An 8341-nucleotide genomic window follows, 5' to 3' on the forward strand; every position below is an offset into this window, starting at 1 on the left:
TCACCATCCGCTCTTCGAAGAACCTTCACTAGAGGAGTGAATACTTTGAGAGCAAAGTCTATATTATCCCAAAACTTGTTGCTAGCAATAATCTCCGCAACCTACAAACATACAAATAAATCCAATCAATAAAATATAAATGATCAAATGAATAAAATAAATGCAATTTGAAATTTTAATTAAAAATATACCTTTTTACCCACTGATGTTCTTGAAAGGCTACAATCTGTCCATTTGTCAGAGATAAACATTTGCCTCATCTCTTTCTTATGATCTCTTAATGATTGTAGAGAAAGGAATGCTGTAGCAAATCTCGTAACTCTCGGTCTCACAAGATCACCCTTAGTGAACTCCCTAAATAATTGAAGAGGCTTGGTGTGATTATATATGAAAACTGATACACTCCTCCCCATTAAAATGGCATTACGAATGGGTTTTATCTTTGCTATATCACACAACATCAAGTTCACCGTGTGTGCAGCACAAGTCGTCCAAAATATATTTGGCCTCTTCTCAAGCAATAACTTAGAAGAGTTCACCGTGTGTGCAGCACAAGTCGTCCAAAATATATTTGGCCTCTTCTCAAGCAATAACTTAGAAGTCGCCATATTGTTTGAAGCTCCATCAGTGACTATCTGTATCACATTTGCCTCCCCTATCTGATCAATAGCATTGTCTACAAAATCAAAGATATACTTAGCATCGTGATTATCGGCTGATGCATCATGTGAAGATAAAAAACAAGCTCTCCCAGCAGAATGTACAACTATGTTCATGATGCTTCTAGACTTCCGATCACTCCATGCATCGGTCATTATCGAGCAACCATTGACAACACAAGTTCTTTTAAAGTTTTCAACAATTTCTTTTATCTCTTCAACTTCCTTTCGCAAACATGTCTCACTCAGTTCATACATGGATGGAGCTTGCAAATGACTTCCAAACAAGCCAATAGCTTGTAGCATTTGATCACATCAAAAAAAGCCAATAGCTTGTAGCATTTGATGGAAAGAGGGAAGCGTGGCGGTATGAAATGGAATGCCGGCTTCATAGAACCATTTGGAGACGTATCGCAATACATCCTCCCTTTTCTTCTTCTTAAGTTTGTAGTCCATCGTTGGTTGTTTCCCCTTTGCTACTATTTGGGCAATCTCCTCGGGAGAACGAGCGGCGAAGGAATCCATTTGTCCAATTACCTTGTGGGAGGATGACGAGCTTCTTTGATTACTCAATGCGATGGAGTTATCCTCCTCCTCATCCTCCCCAATATGCACCTCACTCAACAAGTTATGCATCTTCATCTCCTTCTCATCCCTACTCTTCTTTGCATTATCTAAAATTTCAGAAACTTTTGCCTTAACATCATCGGGTACTTTCACACACGGCGCACAATTTCCCCTCTTTCCTGCTAGGTGTTGTTTGAATCGGCTAATCCCGCCATTGAGAATTTGAGTGTAATATTTACATTTAACTTTACTTGTATCAGAACCAACTCTCTCCCCATATAGCCAACATGGATCTTTACCGCCCGGTTTTGATGTTGTTGGCGGTCTAGTAGATCCTTGTCCTTCAGACGACATGATTCTACAAAATAAGATAACAAATATGGATTTAGACAACCAATTATATTTGCATATTTAAATCAATTACATATTTAAATCAATTACATATTTAAATCAATTTACACTAAAAAGTAATCAATTGCTTAGAAAGCGTACAAATGGTGATGATTTCGCTTCTCAATTGCTTGGGAGTTTCTAATTTCAATTTAATTTCAGCAACAACTTGGTACGAATTCAAGAGAGGGAGCTAACATTAAGGAGTGTCAACTGTTAAGTATCTCACTCTCTCCTATGCATTAGCATTTAAATTTGTTGCATTTGTGCTAAATGGGTCATAAATGGTTAAGTGGTCATAAATGTACCCACCCATTTATGACCCAACCAAAACCATCCATTTGCCATCCCTAAGGGAGGGAACAGACATTAAGGAGTGTCAACTGTTAAGTATCTCACTCTCTCCTATGCATTAGCATTTAAATTTGTTGCATTTCAAATTTATAATTCAATTACTAACTTGAAACTAATTTTATTTGACAGGGCAAAACTAAAAAGAAGGGGAAAATTAAAAAGATTCAAGGGGAAAACTGAAAAGAATGTGAAAATTAAAAAGATTCAAGGGGAAAACTGAAAAGAAGGTGTCTTTACAACAGACATATTTGGCAGACACAGTTAGTCTATCCGAAAAGGTGGAGTGACAACTTGCACAAAACAATCGAGGATTATGGGCAGCTTCAAAGGGTTCGCGCATGAATTATAATCGTGGCGGAAACAAGCAATCCCATTTTATCCCTGATCAAGATTCTACAGCTAAGAAGGGTACATGATAGACAACAGCAATTGTAAAGAAAGCTACACTAGAAAATAAGGCTACACCAGCGAATCCATATGCCAAATCAAATCCAATCAAGTACTATAGATGCGGTCAACTTGGTCATCGAACCAATCAGTGCTCTAAAAGAAATACTACGAATGTGGTGGACCATGCTGAGGAGGATGCAGATCAAGATGACATTGAAGACTATGGAAACGAGGAGGTTGAGTATCTTGATGATGGGGACCAACTTTCATGTATAGTGCGGCGAATGTTACCAACTCTAAAGACAGAAGAACCGTCTCAAAGATATAATATCTTCTGCACGAGGTGCACCGTGAGACAAAATACTTGTAATGTTATCACTGATAACACCATCAGTGAGAATATTATCACTCAGCGTATGATGGAGAAATTAGGCTTGAAGACATAAATACCCCGCTTCCTACAAGATCGGTTGGATTCGTAAGGGTAATGACGTGCAGGTCGAAAAGGTGTGTCGAGTGCCTTTTTCCATTGGTTGTAATTATGTTGATGATGTGGTGTGATATGGTTGAGATGGATGCTTGTCATATGCTACAAGGCAGGCCATGAAAATTTGATGTTAATGCCATGTACAGGGGGAAAGACAATGTTTATATAGACATCGAGTTGTGCTCGTGTCTCTTACAGAGAAGGGGCCGGCCAAGACAAATAGTGCTGAAAAGAATATCTTTTTTATTGTTGATAATAAAGATTTTATAAAATATTTAAAACGATCTAAAGAGATTTATGATCTTGTCATATCCAAAAAAGAGGATTCTGCCCCCACTAAAAATCACCTAAAGTACAAACCCTCTTACAACAGTTTGATACGGTTATATCTGAAGAACTTACTGAGTTACCGATGCTTCGAGACGTCCAACATCAAATCAACTTCATCCCTAGGTCACGCTTACCAATTCTAACATACTATCAGATAAGCCTGAAGGAAGGGGAGATCTTGCATAAACAAGTAGACAATCTCATCCAAAAAGGCTTTATATAAGCTAGCATGAGTCCGTGTATTGTAGCCGCATTTATGGTCCCAAAAAAGAACAGAGAGTGGTGCATGTGTATGGATAATAGCGCTATCAATAAGATTACGGTGAAATATCGGTTTCCTATCCATCACCTAGAAGACATGCTGGATATATTATCAGGATCAAAAAGTATTCTCCAGAATTAATCTCAAGAGTGGTTATCATGATATTCGCATTAGAGAAGAATATGAGTGGAAAACTGCTTTCAAGATAAAAAAACGGCCTATATGAATAGTTGGTCATGCCTTTTGGCCTATATGTGGACAATTTTCATGCGGTTGATGAATCAAATATTAAAACCCTTTATCGGTAAATTCGTTATAATTTATTTCGATGATATTTTGATTTATAGCCAAAATGAGTCCATGCATCTAGATAACTTGAAGGAGGCACTAACAACTTTGCAGGAGAACAATCTGTACATCAATCTGAAGAAGTACAACTTCATGAGGCTTTATAGTCAGTGCAGAGGACATCCATGTTGATGAAAAAAGTGCACGCTATTCGAGATTGGCTCAAGCTGAATACTATTAGCGAAGTTCATAGTTTTTATGGTCTAGCGACCTTCTATAGGAGATTTGTCAGAAATTTTAGTAGCATCGTTACGCCTATCACCGAGTGCATGAAAAATACATATTTAATTGGGGGGAGATGCAGATTGTAGCTTTGCACTAATCAAGGAGAAGTTGTCCACACCACCCGTGCTCACACTTCCCAGACTTTAAAAAGATGTTCGAGGTTAATTGTGATGCAGTAGAATAAGGTTGTAGTAATAATTTAATACTTTGTTGGTAACTTTGTAGAATAAGGTTGCAAATGCATTCAGTCGGACGGCTGCTTTGTTGGTAACTTTGTAGGCATAAGTGATTGGATTTAAACACCTAAAGGAACTCTATACAAATAATGAAGACTTCAAGGAGGCTCGGAACAACTATCTGAAGAATTAGTCAGCAAGAAGTTTTTATATCCAGGATAGTTATTTGTTTCATGGAGATTAGATATGTATAGCGCAAAGTTCACTAAGAGAGCAGATCATACGAGACCTTCATGGTGGCGGGTTAGGAGGACATCTGGAGCGTGATAAGACAATTGCTTTCATTAAGAGATACTACTGGACTCAGCTGACGAAGAAGACAGAAAAATACGTGCGGTGTTGTCTAGTTTGTTAAGTTACCACGGGATAAGCCCAAAATACCAGACTATATACACCTTTACCTGTTCCTGATATGTCGTGGCATGATATCTCAATGGACTTTGTATTGTATCTCTCTAGAACTCAATGAGGTATGGATTCTATTGTTATTGTGGTTGACAGATTTTCAAAGATGGCATACTTTATTCCATATAAGAAGACAGCAGATACTAGTAACATTACCAACCTTTTCTTTTAGGAGATGGTACACCTTCATAAAGTGTTAAAGTCTATCATCTTTGATCGTGACTCCAAGTTCTTACGTCACTTTTGGAGGACATTGTAGCAACAATTTAATACTTCACTGAAATTCAGTACTACTTACCACCCTCAAACAAACCGCCAAACTGAAGTGGTTGATCGCACTCTTGATAACCTTCTCAGATCCATTTCTGACGATCATCCAAAACAGTGGGATCTTGGTTTGGTGCATACTGAGTTTGTTTATAACTATATAGAGGGTTGAACTACAGACAGGTTCCCTTTGTGAGGAGGCCTTCGAACCATTATCTTGATCTAGTTCCACTACCTAAGCTCTCGGGTCAGAGTGTTGTTGCAGATCATATGGATGAAAGGATACGAGCTATTCAATAGGAAGTGAAAGAGCAAATAGAGAAGTTTAATGCTAAATATATAGTGAATGCTAATCAACACATGGTGAAGAAAGTATTTGAGGAAGGAGATATGGTGATGGTGTTTCTATGAAAAGAGCACTTTTCAGTGGGAACATACAACAAGCTGAAGAATAAAAAGTTTGGTCCATACAAAATATTGAAGAAGATTAGCGATAATGGTTATGTCGTTGACGTTCCTGAAGATTTGACCATTTCTTTTGGTTTCAATGTTGCAGATTTGTTTGAGTATTACTCACTAGAAGGCTCAACTTTTCATGTGAATTATAAGCTCGGGATTGAGCTCTTTTCAAGAAGGGGAGATTGATGTCGAACATATTGTGGAAATATTCATAGAGAATCCGGACCGTCAGAAGCCCAAAAGCGGATCTGAAAGAGGAAAATGACTTGCAACGAAGAACGAGTCATATCTTCCAAACCGTACATCGAATTAAACAAATTATATATGAAAATCGTGTATTTTTTCGAGACGGAGTCAACCGAACATATTGATGTTCGGTTTGCTACCGTCCATTTTACGAAATTCCATCCGGATTGAGAGATATAAGAGATATTGTAATTTTTTTACTATTTTAGGTAATGTTTTAAGAGGTTTTGATTAGGAAACAAATCCAATTTGATTTCAAATTTGACCAATTTTTTTCCTCAATCATAGGGAGTTTTTTTAGAAAGAGTTTTGTTATTTCTATTTTTGATAAGTTCTGGTCTTAGTAGGAGTCTTGTTTATTTTCTATTTAAACAGATGATTGTAAGCTCTAGAGCCATAACTTTTCATCAATAAACTTTCCTATTTATCATATTTTCTACTTGGATTCGAAGTTCTTCATGGATTTCAAGATCATTCTTTGTGGATTCAAAGAACAACCCAGTTAGTGGATTCCGAGGTTTATTACATTTGCGCTGCGTTAATGTTTTTGTGAAGCTTTCTTTAACTTTGGGTTATGCCCTATAACTTACTCCCTTTCGATGCGAAAATGGTGAGATAGTGATGTTGAGGCTGATCATGACTAATGATTCAATCTAACACATTATCACATCTGCTATAGACTAGAGCAAGACTCTAAACATGAACTTTATGTGACAATTTAAATGGGCAGTAGTAACCTAGTTATGCAGTCAAGTAGTAACTTACTTACGCAGTCATTAATGCTCTAGACCTATCAACACCCGTCCCTTTCTCACATCCTGGTTTCTTCCTGTTGGCAATATTCTGTAGACAAAAAAAATAGCTAGTATGAGAATACTGACATATTTTAATAGCACATATAATGATGAATGAATTTTATTTGGTGGTGGACATACATCCCTGTCAAGTGCTTCGAGGCTTGCTTTAATTTTAAGAGCGATTTTTGAAACTTCCTCGATATCCTGCTCCATCCGTTGCTTAATTGCTGAAACAAAAGAAGAAATCCATTTAAATGTTCTTCTGTTAACCTACTTACATTAAAATAATATTACATTTTATGACCACTTAAATGGGACATCTACATAAGCTTAAGTTCTATTTGTACCTTTCATGGCCGAGGACATTGTTGCCTGTTTGGTTTCTTCTTTTGCAGCCTACCAACAAGCAATAGGAAGTTGTTAGTTGTTATGAAAATATCAAAGCAATGTTGTGTAGCTTGTTTATGGTTCAGTCTACTAACATGACAATGCAACACAATACATATACATGTACTCACACTCATATGTACATGCATAAGCATGCACTCATGCATGTGAAGAGGCATGCAGGTACATATATGTACATACACTGATACACATACATAAAATTGCACTTGCACAAAAGTACACATGCATATGCGAGATAGTAAACCTATGTTAGGGATTTCCACGGTCGAGTTTGATATCCTTCGACATGCATTTCCATCAAAAACCTAAAGCATCACAAAAGACTGCTTGAGATCTAAAGTTCTAAACAACAAGAACACAGATATGCGAGGCAATTGACCTATGTGAGAGATATCATGGTTGAGTTTGATGCCCTCAGTCATAAATTTTCATTTAGATATTTTGAAAATCAGATTTAATTAATTCTATCCATGTAAATTCTTTTTTTCCTATTCCTTTTTTAAAATGCGAGGATACCTCCTTGTTGAATACGTTAACTTTTGCCATCTCTCTCAATTGGTTTAATTCCTAAACCCGCTTTTATATACTTTGATCATCTTTTTAATATCATGTGCCCATCTTAACATTTTCAATCTTTTACTATGTTCAATGACGGGTTTCTTTCCATATTAGTACATCAAATCTTCCATATTTAAAATTACTCTCCCAAATCTTGCATATTTGAAATTAGTCCCATAACTCTTCATATTTTGAAATTTGTCCCTCAAATCTTCAAAGTATTTTGAAATATATACACACACATCATATTTTCATATAATTCTCTTTGCTTTTCAAGAAGAATAGGGAAATGGTGTTTCAATTTCCATGAAGTTTGCATTTAATATCATGAAATACATTTATATTTTCATGTGGTCTTATTTTATAAAGTTCTAAATTAAGAATTAAATAAGTGAAATGGATTTTTTATGTTCACAAACTTTTGCAATTATTTTATCAACATGATAGTAAAATTGCTTCATCTCTTCTTATTATGGCTTGAAATAAGTTAAATGATATAATTTATAGTGTATTGCTAATTTGTCAAGTCTTTAAAAAGATTATAATCTGTAGTTTGTGGTTATGGAAAAATAAACTACAATGCGCCTTGCAATGCGGGATGACAATGAAGCGTCCTGCAGTATCACCGAATTTCAAAGAGACTCTATATAGTTCTATTTATTGTGAATAGACCCTTGTAGTTCTACTTGGTGTGAATAGACCCCAGTGAAATTTTTTTACTCTTAAAATTGTTAAAAATATTTGAGGTGGATAGACCCCTTAAAGTTCTATTGATGAGGAATGAGGATAGACATCCAATTGCTAGTTTCTTTTTTGACTTGTAAAAGAGTTGAAAAAGTTTATCAAAGGGGCATGTTCACAGTTGAGCCAATACTACCGAGGGTCCATTCACAACAAATAAAACTATAGGAGCTCTATTTACAATTAGGTGATACTACAGGGGTCTGTTTGCA

The 8341-nt window shown here is 36.2% G+C and overlaps 1 long non-coding RNA gene across 1 annotated transcript; it reads right to left on the reverse strand.

The window, feature by feature from the left end:
- Window positions 1981-6820, reverse strand: LOC109846815. Its single transcript, XR_002248576.1, has 3 exons — window positions 6770-6820; window positions 6561-6649; window positions 1981-6468 (listed from the first exon to the last, which is right to left on the reverse strand). It is a non-coding gene; the product is annotated as an uncharacterized LOC109846815 (long non-coding RNA).

The sequence above is a fragment of the Asparagus officinalis genome, chromosome 7 (assembly GCF_001876935.1).
Source record: "Asparagus officinalis chromosome 7, Aspof.V1, whole genome shotgun sequence".
NCBI lineage: Eukaryota > Viridiplantae > Streptophyta > Magnoliopsida > Asparagales > Asparagaceae > Asparagus > Asparagus officinalis.